The 16,810-nt window shown below is 33.6% G+C and overlaps 2 long non-coding RNA genes across 2 annotated transcripts; both read right to left on the bottom strand.

The window, feature by feature from the left end:
• Positions 1 to 1,822: 1,822 nt before the first annotated feature.
• LOC118489187 lies at positions 1,823 to 4,037 on the bottom strand. Its single transcript, XR_004886642.1, has 2 exons — positions 3,714 to 4,037; positions 1,823 to 2,079 (listed from the first exon to the last, which is right to left on the bottom strand). It is a non-coding gene; the product is annotated as an uncharacterized LOC118489187 (long non-coding RNA).
• A 4,405-nt stretch (positions 4,038 to 8,442) lies between these two features.
• Positions 8,443 to 9,147, bottom strand: LOC110921656. Its single transcript, XR_002582532.2, has 2 exons — positions 8,833 to 9,147; positions 8,443 to 8,730 (listed from the first exon to the last, which is right to left on the bottom strand). It is a non-coding gene; the product is annotated as an uncharacterized LOC110921656 (long non-coding RNA).
• Between the last annotated feature and the right edge of the window lie 7,663 nt (positions 9,148 to 16,810).

Here is a 16,810-nt window from a genome sequence, read left to right as displayed (position 1 = left end):
TACCTAATCATCAACCAAGCCCCCACCATTACATCTATTTTGGGCATATATGGGTGAGAAAAAAAGTGTGTTTACGTGTTGGCCACGTGACAACACTTTTTTCTCAACTAAGCTTCAATCAAAACCCATAACACATAGCCTTACATATTGTTTACATTGGGGCGTTTGTCGTTATAAGGTCGGAGGGTGTGAGAGCGCCACCCTCGTCACCTCACACTCTATAGCGCCCCCCAACGCTATACACCCACACCCACCATTTTAAGAAGGGGCGCCATTGATGGGGCTCCATCATGGTAACGAGCTCGAAGGGCTTTATCAGGTGGGGCCCATGTCATTTCACCCAATGAATTTTTTTTAATTTTTTTTAATTGGGGGCTCCATTCACACCATACAAGTTAAAGAGGGGTGTGATAAAGCCCCAAAAGTGACATGACACTGACGTGAAGCTTAAGTGGACTGATAAAGCCCCTTGGGGGCTCCAACCACACCATCAATGGTAACTTCATGCTAAAATTACATCTTGTAAATAAGTATATGCTAAAACATGGATATTGCAATTGGTTCCAAAGCTACGAGACATCCGTTTATTATCGTTTGCTGTATCATTGATGTGAGCATTGCATCTTGTGACATCGGGTAAACAAAATTTGTATGACATATTTGTAGTTGACATTTGAGACGATTACATGATAAGTCACAGGAAACAAAAAGTTTGGGTATTTTAAAGTTGTTTTATGTTTGTACTATAAGCTAAAGCTAGCTTGCGAGCTCAAAGAAGCCTTCTCTTAATATAATTTTTGTTATATACATTAATCGGCTGAGTTTCGACTACAAAGTCCAAATTTACTAAAAAATGTAAAAAAGTCATAAAACACTATAATTTCAGCCATAACACAACTAAATCTACAAGTAACAGAGTGAAAACTACTAAAACACCATATTCAAACCATAATAGTCCATAAAAACTTCAAACACACAACCGTAGAACTATAAACATAAAACACTACATGCTAATCAATATAAAACACAATAATGTTTGGTCTTTGATAATCGGAGCCTCATCATCCAAAACACAAAACACAACCCACACATATAATGTTTAGTAATATTTATTTTGTTATTTGTGGGTTTTAGGTGTGTTTTATGGTTGACATTTTGATGTTTTAAGACTTTTTACACTTTTTAGAAAATTTAGACTTTATAACCAACTCCTAGCCTACATCAAATATATATTTATAAATTTATAAAAAATGTATATCATGATATATTAAGTGTTTATATATATGTATAAAAAATAATTAATACATAACAAACGAGCCGAGCTAGAGCTTGAAAAACTACTAACAAGCCGACCTCAAGCATTAGAAATAGATCTTGTAACTAGCTTAGCTCGAACTTGTGTTCATGTAAGTTAAACAAGCCGAGCTCAAGGTTGGCTCGATGGGGGTTCACCAGTAGAGAATTATTACGTCGAGTGCAAATACGGTATGATTTTAATAGATACTCAAGTACTTTTTCTAGCACATAGATGTACAAATAAAAATAGAGACGTTATGGTCTAATCACAGCACCACAGATGGTGTCAAGCAATCAATGCTGCAATGACAATCAGAGGTGTTCATGGTCTGATTCTGACGCTTTTTAGGTTAAATTGTGAGCTAATCGTCATTAACGAACTAAAAAATAAACATATATCTTCAACTGAACATAAAAGAACTAACAAAGAACTAAATATGAAATATTCTGAACAAAGTGACCTGCTCTATTACGTTTGTTCCCAAATCCATCAAGCTCAAGCCATCTTGGCAACTGGACGGTTGAGTATTGAAGAATGCAAAGCCCACATAGTTTGTAGAGCCCACTTGATACATCCAGGCCCAAATAAAAACTAAAAATTTATACAGCTTATATAAAAGCTAAAGAAAATCATACAACCTATATAAAAGCTAATTAAATATTGACCGGAAGTCGCACGGTCCGGTCCAGTTTTCCGACCATTTTCAAGTGTAAACCGTAAACCAAACCGTTCAATATGATTTCAGACTTCCTAAACTAACTGAACTTCTTTTAAATAATTGACTGCAAAACCAAACCGATGAATGGTTTAGGCGATTTCATGAATTTAAACCAAACCTTGAACACCCCTAATGAGAAGCATATGACAACCCCATAAAAATGTGCTCAGGTATCAGACTTCAGGTTTCGAATAAGAAAATACGGTTAAGAACAATTTTAAATGTCAAATAAACTACTTAGTCAATTAAGCTTAATTGATGATCATGTATTTGATGAAAAAGTACAAAACAAATAATAGCAAATAAACTAATTTCTAACAAAAAAACTAATTAAACAAGTTTAATAATTGATCACACAAATAATCATACACAAATGTTACGAACATGCCAAATCCCAAATATCATGAAATCCTCCAATATGATTCGTTGTGCTACAAATTAAATTATAAATATAATTTGGTCGGGTAGTTTGATTAATTTTTAGCATGGTTCCTTATTTATATTTGATATTTAATTATGGTCTCAAATAAACTTCAGTTATAGTTTTATCCCAACTAGTGGGTTACAGCTGTGTTTCGCGGCGGGACGACCCGATTTTTTATCCGATATAGCAGTCGAAAGAGAAAACTTATAAAATAAAGTCGTGGTAAGTACAAAAGTATGTCGACACGTGTTTTACATCGACCGGAAAACTCGATTACAAAAGTACTTACAAAGTTAAAGGGTTGTCAGTGTCAATGCTAAAAGTTGAGAAAATATAAAAAAAATTATGTCGAAATGTAAGTCAACTTAAGTTTACATCGACACGTAAAAAAAATAAAGATGGAAAAGTCGATTAAAAAGGTTAAAAGTAAAAAAAAAAAGAAAAAAAAGCAAAAAGACAAAAAAAAAAAGAAAAAAAAGTCACCGACTACAAAAATATTTAGAAAGTTAAAGGGTTGAGAAAAAAAAAATATGTCGAAACGTAAATCAACTTAAGTTTATATCGACACGTAAATAAAAATAAAGACGTAAAACTCTGTTAAAAAGTATTTAGAAAGTTAAGGGGTTGTAAGAGTTAATACTGAAAGTTAAAGGTTAATAGTAAAACAAAAACAAAAAGACAAAGTCAAAGATCAAGAAAAAAAAAGAAAAGAAAAAAAAGAAAAATTTCTGCACTATTCATCCATATGTTTCTAATTAATACATATATATAAATTTCGTATTAAGATTTTACTATTTCACTTTATTCAAATTTGTGGTGACAAAAGTAGTATACACTAATTTTAACATTATTTTACTAATTTTGTGAAAAAAATGTTAAAAACGGCGGATGGTTAATCATGCATCATATGGTGGCGTTGATAGCCGAAAGACAAGCGGTATATGCACTAATCGACCGTTGTCCCGATTGTTGCTGAGTGTTATGTGCCATATGTCCAAGGCTTGATACAAAACTGCTATCGAGTAGGGGTCTCACTGGAAGCAGTCTCTCTATTCATATGAGGTAGGGGATACGGCTGTCTACATCTTACCATCCCCAGACCCTATATTTGCTTTGCTATTGGTGGGATTTACTGAGTATGGTGATGATGACTTTATTAAAATTCTTAACGGTTGTTATATCAACTATGTTTATTATATTGATATGAAATTTTCAATAACCAGTCACAACAACACAAACTGAAGAGTTAAACCGTGAATGTAAGAATTACGTACCTATTTCGTATACAAACAATAGATAGTCCCCTCGATTTGTTACCTCAATCCACAAATACAACGCGATTAGAAACAATGTGGGAACAATGGTGGTGCGACTTTTTGATCGTCGTGTAAAAAGAGTGTGACATAGAGAGACGAGTGACTGTAGAGGTTCGTTAGCGTGATATAGAGATTTTGGAATTATGACCCATGATTGAAATATTGAATCTCAATAATAATTTGTTGGTTATAAGGTTAACGAAATGGTGACTCAACACCAGCGATATTCAAATTTCAAAGGCAATAAAATGGGTGTCGGTTTCAGTCACAAGAACGGTCGAAGATGGGTGGTGGAGGAAAGTAATGTTTGCCCACTTGCATATAGATAAAATGCAATTTCCGTTGTATTCATTTAGAGTTTCATATATAGCCACTTTAGTATTAAGAATGTGCTTATTATAATTTATATTGATTAGAGTTGAATCTTATAAAACCTTAGATCAACTAAACTTCTAATATAGGATAATCAACCTTGAATCGAGTGGTTGATGGGATAGAATGAAAAAATGGAACTTTGAATGACAACAAGAATCGGCATAGAAGGGAAAAAGTGAACCTTGAGTGGATATTGGGTAGGGCTGCTAAACGGGTCGTGTTTGCGGGTTGACGGGTTCAACCTGACCCTAATCCGAAAATTTTATACGAACCCGAACTGAACCCGAAAATTGTGTCATACCAATGAACCCGAACCCGACCCGAATATTCATAGGTTGACCCGAACACGACCCGTTCAACCCGAAAACTTTTAGTTTTTAATTTTTTTACACAAATTAATGTATTAAATTTAAAGTTTACTTAAAACACAAATATATATAATACAATTCCATTTAAATTATAAAATCTTATATGAATTTCTTTTTCTTTGTTATAATTATAGCATAAAATACATACCCAATTTAATTTATAACATAAAACATATTGTAAAAAAATATTATATAATATAAAAGGGTTAAACGGGTCAACCTGCCAACCCGACCAGGTTGACCCGAACCTGACCCGTTTAGCTAAACGGGTTCGTGGGTTTAACCTGAAACTGACCCGAACCAGTTTAGACTAAACCTAAACCCACGAATTTCGTGTTAGGTTCGTGTCGTGTTTTCGAGTCGTGTCAGAAATTCACACCCCTAATATTGGGTTATCATTGCTTTGTTGAATAGTTTGGTTATTTTTTACAAGATAATTACTGGTTAAAACTTAAGAGAATAATATGTTAATAAAAAATTAAGAAATTAAGAAAAACATTCATTTTTTTTTTTGGAAAAAAAAGCTCTAATTAATGTTTGTTATATACTAGATTAGAAACTTGTATATAAGAGAATCGGGCAAAATGATTTTGTTCTCAAAGAATCGTACCCGGCTCAATATCCATCGTGCATATTCGCGGGTATGCCGGATGGATATAAAAAACAGCTCGGTATCACATAATCCCATATCCATGAAAGTTATTAAATCTAATCTCATATCCGGTCTCATACCCATAGGGCTTTGGGTATACACATCCAAGATGTTTAGGGTTTTAAGTATTTCTGCCAAACTCGTGTTTTTTTCTTTTTGGCTATCTTTAGTTTATACTTTAGACTTATTATTGGCTCTCTCTAGTTTATACTTTTAGACAAACGTAGTTTAAAAAATATTATTAATTTTTTGCTACCTCTAGTTTATACTTTAGACAAACATAGTTTAAAAAATATTATTATTTGAAAGTTCCGAATCAGACGGGTTTAGACGAAAGTTTGGATAGGATAGAATTAATCCGGTAGAAATCTCGTTGTAATAGCCATAAGTCGAATGATTCCATTCATATCGAAAGAGTTTACATCGTTTACAAGCTGGAGAATTTTTTTTTCTAGCATTTCCCCTCTGGGATCTCCAAAACTTATCAAACTATGAACACATGACACTATTTATACATGAGGATTTGGGACGGACGAGCACCACGAATGAGTTACATCCGTACGAACCTCTCTCGTCCTCTCCAAAGTCATGTGTTCGTATCTCATCTATACAATATTCAACACACGCTCTATCTAGCCTATTCGCACAATGGCAGACATAAAGAATATGCACTAACAATTTCCCCCTTGTACGTTACTGTCGAATCTTGATCTTTAAACATGAGAGCCGTATTTGAATATTCTGCAAATTCCCCCTTAACTGATGATTCGGGTTTGCATTATCTTCAATAAATCCCCCTGAAATAAATATTCAGGTCTTTGTTTGCACGGTTCCCGACCTCCTCTGATTTGCTTAATTGCAATCTTCACGAATAATCACCTTAGAGAAAACAAAAGCAAACATTGATATTTTTAGAGATTAAAATCCAAACCTCTATTATGTATTGTGTGTATAAAAAAAAATAATAATAAAATAAATATTTGTGAGTAAAATAAAGGTAGGGATAGAGAATGGCATGGGTGAGGTTTTTAAAACTAAACAAATTTTTAAGAAAAATATATTTTTTACTTAAAAGTATATAGATAAAGAAAGAGCCCAGTCTCCTCCCTCACCCCACTAAGTTTTCTAGTAAATACAAATTTAGTTTTATATTTATAATATTTAATTTATATTCTTGTATAATCTCCTAATGATATATCAATTTTTATTATATATATATATAGGGAGTGGCTCATGCGAGAACCACCCTTATTGTGAGAACCTTGAGAACCAATGTGAACACAACCTAAAATAGCTAAAAAACCTAACCCCCACCCCCCCCTCCAAAAAAAAAAAACCTAACCCCCCCCCCCCCCAAAAAAAAACCTAACCCCACCCCCTCCCCCCAAAAACCTAAACCCCCCCTCCCCCACCCAAGCTAAAATGCTAAAAACTAAACCCCTAAAAAACCTAAAAAAATCTAAAAAAAATTAAAAAAAATGTATTTTTTTTTTGAATTTCTTAATATTTTTTATGTTAAAATCGCTACTTTTAGAAGCCAATTTTTTTTTTAAAAAATTTAAATTTTTTTGGCTTCGTAAAGTAGCGATTTTTTTTATAAAAAATATTAAAATATTCAAAAAAAATTTTTTGTGTGATTTTTAGCTATTTTTAGACATTTTTGGTGTTTTCACATTGGTTCTCGCGGTTCTCACTATAAGAGGTGGTTCTCGCATGATCTTCTCCCTATATATATATATATATATATATATGTATATATAGGGGATGGATCATGAGAAAACTAGTTTAAATGAGAAAACCAAAAAACTAACTAAAAAAACCTAAAAAAATACCAAAATTTTTTTTTTACAATTTTTTAAAGAAAAATCGCTACTTTTTATGTATGAAAAAAATTTTTCAAAAAAAAAAAAAAACTTTTTTGTTGTACTGCACATGTGCACTAATACGGAAAGCCTAAACCACTTAACCCACCCCCACCTACACCCCCAAAAACCTAAACCCCCCCTACCCCAGCACCCCCCAAAAACCTAAACCCCCCACCCCCACCCGCCAAAAACCTAAAACTAAACCCTAAATATAAACCCGAAAAAAACCTAAACCCCCACCCCCCCCAAAAAAAAAACCTAAACCCCCCTCCCCCATCCCCCAAAAACCTAAACCCCCCACCCCACCCCCAAAAACCTAAAACTAAACCTTAAACATAAACCCGAAAAAAACCTAAACCCCCCCTCCCCCCACACCCAAAAACCTAGTCCTAATCCTAAACCTCCAAAAAAACTAACCCTAAAAGCTAAACAGACTCAAAAAGCTAATTTTAAGCATGTAATGCAATTGTAGTACATGTTATATTGCACATGTGCACTACTATTATAATAGTGTTGAAAACAAGACGACACCATAAATCTTTTTTTATGTCATAAAATATATGCTCGAATATACTTGAATGAAAGATAAGAAAATTTGTGATCTTATGGTGCCATTTTTGTTTTAAAATGATAACGTATGGAGAAATGGGAAATGTTTGAAAAGTTATATATTTTTTGTTCCAATTTTACCCCTCATTCATTAAAAGTCCCCCCCTCCTTCATTAAAAGTCTCACTCCCCCTCCTTTTTAGGGGATTTTAGTTAGTTTTCTAGTTTTCTCATTTATATATATATATATATATACATATATATATATATATATATAAATATATATATATATATACACACAGGATAAGAATCATTAAAGAACACTAATTATTATGAGAACAAAAGAACAATTCTATATCACTAAGTTTTGCAATTTAATGTTTATATTTTTTCAATTTTATGTTTTTTACATTTATATGTGTGTTATATATACATAAAAATATATATTTTTAGGGTAAATTACACTTTTCGTCCTTTGTGTTTGTACCAGATTGCAATGGATGACCTTTAACTTTAATAATTACAGGCATTGTCCTTTTTTTGTAAAACTCGTTACACGTTACATCCTTTAGCCCTAACCTGATTAAAAATTTCAGTTAAGTTTATTTTCTTAAGGGTATTTTGGTCAATTCATATTTTTATCTAAATGTTTAATAAATAAAACCAAAAAAATTACATATACACTTCATCTTCCCTAATTTCCTAACCCTAAAACCTTAACCACCACATCTTACCACCACCACCACCTCATCCAGCCACCACCACTCCGGCCACACCCACCACGCCTAACCCTTTGCAGATCTGCAAACCAGCTATTTCTCAAATACAAAACATAAACCATTTTGTTAAACCAAAGTGAAAGTCAACTACACACAATGCTTAACAAATATGCATAAGATTCACATCCATCAACTTCAAATCTGCTTCTAATATTTAGAAAATGAAAATTGAGATTCTAGGAAATGATAAACGACCCCACTTACTTTCATATTGGATCTGATATCTAAGAGATCAGATTCACATCCATCAACTTCAAATAATCAGAAAAGAAATGGGTTCAGATTAAAAAAATCAAACGCACAAACCAGATCAAAATCCTCGAAGAAACCAATATTTTCATGGAAACCACCCCCAATCTTGCGTCTCATAACAGAACGTCGACTAAGACTTCAAATACAAAACAAAACAAAACCAAAATGAAAGTCAAACTTTCTTCTAATATTTACCAACTGAAATTTGGGATTTTGAGAAACGATAAACCCCACATACTTTCAGAGGATATGAAGAAGGGTGTCGACAGTCCGGCTCCTAAGACACCCTCTCAAAAACAGTTCGGACCTCTGCAAACACCGGTGACATCCAGTTCAAACTGGCTTAAGAGTATTCAGATCTACGTTTCAAGAACGATGCCGGCGACCCAGGTCTTTTAGTGACGGTGGTTAGGGTTCATTCTGAAATTCGATGATGGCAACGTGTGCTTTTAGATATGTTTCAGGCCGGCGGAAATCAGGGTGGTGACCCGCTTTAAGAGAGAGAGATGGAGAAGAGGAAGGCAAAGAGAGATTGAGAAGAGAGAGAGAGAGAGTCTGGGTGTTTTTTTTATTAGGAAGGTGTTTATTTATTAATGGATATTTTAATTAAAATATGAAATGACTAGAATACCCTTAGGTGGATAGACATAACTGAAAATTTTAACTTGGTTAGTGTTAAAGGACGAAAGGTGTAATGCGTTGTTCAAATAAAGGACTGTGACTGTAATTATTGAAGTTAAAGGTTATCCACTGCAACCCGCTACAAACATAAAGGACGAAAAATGTAATTTACCCATATTTTTACCTACATATATGTAGCTAATTTAACCTACACATAACATACATATGCGTAGGTTATATAAAAGCTGAAAATTTTCCATATTTTGTTTTGAATTATAATGCGAGAAACAATAAATCTTACATTTGAAAATTTTTCATTTACTTTTTAGGTTTTTAGGATTGATAAAATGGATGATTCATTTTATTATGCGTGTTCTCACAATATTTAGTGTTCTGCATAGAATCTCCCCCCCCACACATATATATATATATATATATATATATATATATATATATATATTAAATCATGTTTTATTCTTACAATAACTTTTGATGTCACTACATTTATGTGCACACCTATGTTTACTTATACTGCTACCCATGGAGCATCCACCACAATAACACCAGTTAAGCTTATCTGTCTATGGATCACAATGTGGAGAACAATTTTTTGACTGTGGAACACAAAATGCTCGTATATGAAGATGCTCATTTATTTCATTGGTATATCCAAAGATGATAATATTAATTAGGATATTAATCTGAAAAAAGTTAGGGTATAAAATGGTTATACGTTGAGAACTTACACCGATAACACACAAAGAGCAATAAAAAGCCTATGTTAAAGACCGCCATATGTGATTCATGAACCTCATTGTAACACCTCGAAAATTTGTGTCCAAAAATAAATGACACGTGTCGCATACGACAAAAGTATTGTAAACCCGGATTTAATTAAAGATATATGGTAGGATTTTTGAACATGTCGACATGTTAATTTAAACCTCTGAGCGACTTCTTCATTATAAATCCCAAGACCCTAAGCAAAAATTTATAAGCATCTAATATATCCTAATCCGATAATTACCAATAATAATGGATGCCAAAGTTTGCTAATTTAGATCCTAAGAAAATAATGTACGTTACATGAATCCTATCATTTTTCAAATACAATTATGTTACATGATGGGGTAGACAACTGTGCAAGCATGGTCTAAAGGCATTCTACTGATAAATCATGACCGGAACATTATTATCAAGTTGTCTGTTAAAAAGCATGAAAGGTTATTTTTTTGCCTCTGACAAGCGCTTACGGACCGTAAGGATCCATCCTTACGGACCGTAAGGGGTGAAAGGTTAAAACAGTTTCCCCGCCAAAGGCATACGGACTGCAAGGGCCCTGCCTTATGGTCCGTAAGGGATGCCCATCGACAGTAAGTTGGCCGTTGGCTGTTATAACAGTTAAACCGACATAGTAAGATATTTTTGGAGACATGGGCGACCCCTAACCTTTCCTAGACACTAGGAAACACTTGTAAATGATCTGGATCACCTCTTAGACCTAGTTGTCATGATCTCAATGGATCAAACTCACTATAAAAGGGCAATGTAGTGCACACATTGTAACCACACCTCAAACCTGCTTTCTTGATCACTTCTGGAGCTCAAGAGCATTCTTCTAACACCTCTAGTCGTTCACTAAGCTTCTGTAAGTTTGCCTAACCCTTTGTGGTTTAGTTTTTACATAGTTTTAGCATAAAAGTCAAACCGTCGTAATTAACGATTGACTTAACGATTAATCACAAATGGTCCAGTGATTAACCAAATCAAAGGTAGTTACATCTTGGTAATCATGTGGGCATTAAACCCCTAAAAGGGCACCCTCTGATTCCCACTCTAACTAGTCCAAATGACGAGTCAAACTTGCTTAGAAAAAGTCAACATAATGCTATTTTTGCGATTTTATGCATAATCAGTAATGTAGATGGTGTGTAACCTGTTTAAACACTCATATAACATGATAATAAGTATATTAACTTGTCTAAACTTGTTTGATCCGACCATTTGCTATTTTGACCAGGTTCGGAACCGAAAGTCGCAAAACTTTGACTTTTGCTTTGACTTCAGTTCTTACCCGTTATGGTATGATTTAGATATGCCTTAGGACTCTCTTAGGACCAGGTTACATGATGGTATAACCCTCTGTGACCGGTTCGTTGTTTGTCCAAGTCGTTTACACATTTCCGTTATATGCTTAAAAGTTGACCGTAACACCCTTATGACTTTAGAACGAGAATTTGGGAAATGTGAGAGAGAAAAAATCTTTCTTACTGATTTCTAAACATATCCCTAAAATTTCATATCAATCCGAGGTCTAGAATAGGAGTTATGCTAAATAGCGCAAATTACGGAAACTTTAGTAATTAAACGGCGCATTTAGCATAAAGCCTATCTAAACCCAAATTCGACACCAAACCTTTTACACACTGATGTAAAATAATATTTTGGGAATTTTAAAGATTTTTAATTATTTTTAACCTGCTCATAACCTGCGGTTATGGCATCGGTTCGGTAAATACCGAATATACCCTTTTCGAGCATAACTTGAGTTCTACAAGGTATTTTGACCCGATTCCAGTTGCTACTGATTTTAAATAATAAATAGAGTATTTTGAACTTTATAAACTATTCGGAAAACTCAGATTTCCTGAAGAACTCAGAAACCTCTTTTATAAACTTTAAAATAACCAAAATACCCCTACGGGGCATATAATGGATTTAAACTCGTTATGGGCATTATGGAAGGTATTCTACTGATACCACAACCTCTTTAGAGTATATCAACTTAGAAAACTTGTGTAGGACTCTTACGGTTACCCGTTACGCCTTTTGCGCGCACGGTTCTGCTTATGTAACTAGTTTACATAAACTAGCCGAAACGGGTCAAACCTTATTGTTTTGACCTCAAAATCCAGAGTGTGATTATATTACCCATATAAAACAAGTCTTCAAACTTGTCGGGTCTGAGTCACATTCCATTCCCGGTTTTTCGCCTTTCACGCGATTAAACCATAAATATCCTTTGTAACTGACCGGTCTAAGCTAAGGCTAAATTAAGGACCCGTTAGGATTCTAATAGGTTGATTTAAACCTTCGTTCCAGAATAGGAGACCAGTAAAAGAAACTTGCATTTGTTTATTAAGGATGATTACTTGCTCAGGTAAATACTTTTAACTTGTTTTCCGTTATACGGGCTTGGGTTACGGTATTTAAAATACCGCTTGGTCGGGCAATTGACCCCAACTCATTTGTAGTTGGGTATTATCAATGTGACCCGTTTAAAAACTTGTTTTGTCGGCTTTACGCCTTTGGGAGCTTAATGACCATGTCCTGGATATCCTTGGCATCATTTTACGAAATGGCAACGACCCCGACACACGGGTGTAGGCGTACACCCGTATTGTGTCTATATTATTAAAGGTATAACCGTTGGTTTTCTCGCCACGGCTTTTATGCTTTGTGGCGTGTCTATTAACCTTTAACCCGGCACGACCCGGGCGGCCGAACGCATAGCAAACATGTAATTCTTTTACAAGATTTAATAATAAATTATCCCAAGTTATAAAGAGTTTGTGCCATGTGCATTCAAATCAATTTCATTAAACCTTTTACAAAAGTGTCAGTTGAATGTATTTACCAGTGTAAACTGACGTATTTTCCCAAAAAGATTAAATGCAGGTTCTAAGCGTAATTAGCTGGATATTTCTCCTTAGCATCAATAAAGAGTCTCGCAAGCTTAAGATGCCTACGTCTGTTGAACAATACTTATATTTTATTTTTGATTCCCTGTGGATTATATTCGACACTTAGTGATACTTTGATATTACACTCGAATGTTGAAATATATTTATCTTATTGCTTCCGTTGTGCATTTATATATTGTGTGGTTTGACTATATTGTTGCCAACTACGTCACGGTAATCCCCCACCGGGCCCACCGGTGATACACGTGGAAATCGGGGTGTGACACTCATGAATATGACACGACTCTATTTATAAGTATAATTAGATATCATCAAATATGTATGTTTACAACTTTATATATATATTGTTGATTATGTTAGTAGAACATGGGTAAAACATAAACCCTAATTAAATAAATTTAATCATGAATAATAAAAAAACATGTGTACCTAGTTAGCCAGTAACCGCATCAGAGAACGAAGTAGATGTAATGTTCGTCTGATTGGTCGAGTTCCCCCTTTAGGGTGTACAGTTCTGATGGGTTTAGGTGTCCTTGATGAACACGGTTATGAGAGAGAGGGCAGACGAATTGATAGTGATGATGTTATTATAATTGCCTTGCCATAAACCCTCTCTAGTAATCTCTATTTATGTACACCCAAGGGGAAATCCAATGTTTTTCTACCAAGGGTAAATACGTCCATCAAATATTTACCAATTAATGATATACGAGTAATTAGGTCAATGATCAATATTAGATAAATGATAAAAATGGCCACATAATACATTAAATATATAAATATATTCTTACATTCTCCCACTTTGCCGAATTATCATTTATTATGAGTACTAGATAAGTCTGATTAGGAGTTAATACTCATTTTAGCTTTAAACCAAAACCATAGCAGAGAAATACAGCCGTGAGTTAGTAATCAACTTAGGACCCCCATTAATCATACTATAGTCCCAATTTAAAACCTAAGCAGTTAGGATCAATTGACGAATGAGCCCTTAACGTTGATTTGTATAATAATTGTCTACATGTCATTTAGGCTAGCATGAACATATATTTAGAGACGAACAAATCTAAACGTCCAAGGAAAATTAATAATCAGTCATTCATAGTAAGATATGCAGTTGTACATGGTCATCAATAAAACCCGTCATTATTATAAACGCTTACATAATATTTATGGGTGATTGACCTTTTGTTATTGGATTCATATGCAGTTTATAGCGATTGATTACAAGTACAATTAATATGCATGTGTTTGCAATCAAACGAAAGTGATGAATTTCAATTGGCGTATATGACGTGCAAAGATATATAGTCATTAGATACAAAGAACATGTATGTATATTGTTTGTGATTGTATAGCAGAGTGTAGAGATAGAAAAACACGTGTGTGTTTATGTGTGTTTTTTTTAGAGATGAAGGAAAAAGGTTTTTCTTCTGACAGTGTTTCTGTTATTGTTTTTAAAATGTATATCATTATAGGAAACACTAAATTTAGGTTTCATTGTATCATTCTATTTATTTTTTGTCAAAGAGTTTTATGGTGGTTTTCAAAGGTTTCTATGGCGGTTTCACAAAGGAAGATTTGCGACAGTTCGAAGTAAGAAAGAAAGCAAAAGCATAGATTTATATTATATATTTTATTCGTGGTATTATTTCATTAATAAATTCAACAAGCAAAATGAACTACCAATTGAAAATTGAAGAAACATTAGGAAATGCAAGTTTCAGAAATGCCAATTTATTGGTACATAAAACGTTAATACATTTATTTCAGCATCTAGTTTTTCCCTTTGAATATTTACACCTCCCAAGGATTGAACATTGATTTCACCATAAAAGATAATTCCTTTTGATCAGTAGGCTATAACCTAAGTGGCATAAAACGTTAATACATATATTGGCCAAATATTTTAAAGATGTATACGCTTTAAATAAAAGTCAGTTTCGCCCTATTTCATTATAGTCCAAATTTTACATTACCCATATTCTAACCACATATTTTAATCCATAAATGTTTAATCGTTGCATCCAAAGTTATGTATACCATATTTACAAAACATACATTCTAACTTGAGGTATACAAAAAAACGCCCACCAACGCCTTTTACACACCTGTGGTAACCGTATAAAATTTAACAATTTTGGCATGCACGTATCAAAACTTCCCGTGCAACGCGCGAGTGGCATCAACTCGTTATATATACGTAAAAAAATAATATATTTTTACCTACACATAGCCTACATACATGTAGGTAATTTAACCTACAAATAACCTACATATATGTAGGTTATATAACAACTGAAAATTTTTCATATTTAATTTTGAATTTTAATATGAGAAACAATAAATGTTGTATAATATTTTTATATACTTTTTAAGTTTCTAGGATTATAAGCTTTGTAGTTAAGAAAAAGTTTGTTCAATACACCAATAACAAAGCATCTCATTTTTAAAAACCAGAACAATTGTGAATTAAATATGGAGAAAAAGTTGGTTCAATACACCAAAACCAAAGCAATGGTGTATCTATAAACTACCACAAAAACCCTTGTATATCAACTGAACCCAAGAAATTACCAACTTATTCATAATGTCAAATCGTTCCTATAGTTTTGAGCATGATTACCTAACCAGAATCATCAAAATAGTTCATCCGAAACCGATTCTGAGAACAAAAAACCAATCAAAATTAATAATAATACCCCCGTTACCTTATTGAGTCGTTTAGCCTTCAAATTAAACCACAATTATCTAGTGTCTGCGCCACCTAGTTGGTGACCTAGCAAACCAAAACCGCTTCAATCTAGTCTTGATTCTAACTGCTACCACAACTCCCTCATCACCGTTGCCACCAATGGTCTATGCAGAGTAAATCTGGTCATCAAAACCCTAGTTCGTTGTCATCTTCTCGTTCTCAAACCACCGTTATCATTGTCCCTATTGTCAGATTAAGGTGGGTCGGCTGGAGGCCATGGACGACTTCTCCTTCTCCAACGCCTCTCTCTCTTTCTTGTGTTGTTTCTTTGGGAAAGAAGAATAAGGGGAGATGTAAGGTATTTTAGATACAATGGGGGGGGGGTGTACATTATGTTTATGGACTTGTTAAACTCTGAAATTTAAGAGATTTGGGTTAAAGACAACTTTGCCCTTTCAATATGCTTTATAATATAGTGTGTGTGTATATATCAAACAAATATTACTCACACACACACATGTGTGTGTGTGTGTGTATATATATACGGGAGAGTTTAAATGAGAACGCTAAATATTGCGAGAATCGTGAGAGAATGAATGAAAAAACCATGAGAAATTGGTAAAAAACAATTCAAATTCAAAATTTCTTTTTATACTTATCATTATTATTCGAATATAATGTTAGAAATTAAATTTACACGTTTAAGTTTACATGAATTTGTAAATAAAGAAAATTTACACGTGTAAGTTTGCCATTTACACATGCGGAGATATGAACTATTTGACGTTGTAAATTCTTTTTTTGATGTTATATTTTAATTACAAGGAGGTTTGTATTAAAAATGGTTTTGATTGATTTTTCTATTTGTTATCACGGTTCTTGCAATATTTAGCGTTCTCAAGATAACCCTCCCCTATATATATATTCTTCTATTACATCTTTATTCCTTAACAATATCAATGTGCAGAATAAAGATATATATACACACACATCCACACACATATATATATATATATGTATATCAAATCATGTTTGTTTCTTACAACAACTTTTCATTGCACTACAATTATTTTCACACTTGTTTTTACTCATACTGCTACCCATGTTGATATCACCACAACACCACCAGTCAAGCTTATCTAGCGATGGATCACAATGTGGAGTACAATTTTTTGGCTGTGGAACACCAAATGCTC

Source organism: Helianthus annuus, chromosome 17 (assembly GCF_002127325.2).
Source record: "Helianthus annuus cultivar XRQ/B chromosome 17, HanXRQr2.0-SUNRISE, whole genome shotgun sequence".
NCBI lineage: Eukaryota > Viridiplantae > Streptophyta > Magnoliopsida > Asterales > Asteraceae > Helianthus > Helianthus annuus.
This window is presented reverse-complemented; position numbering and strand designations above follow the sequence as displayed.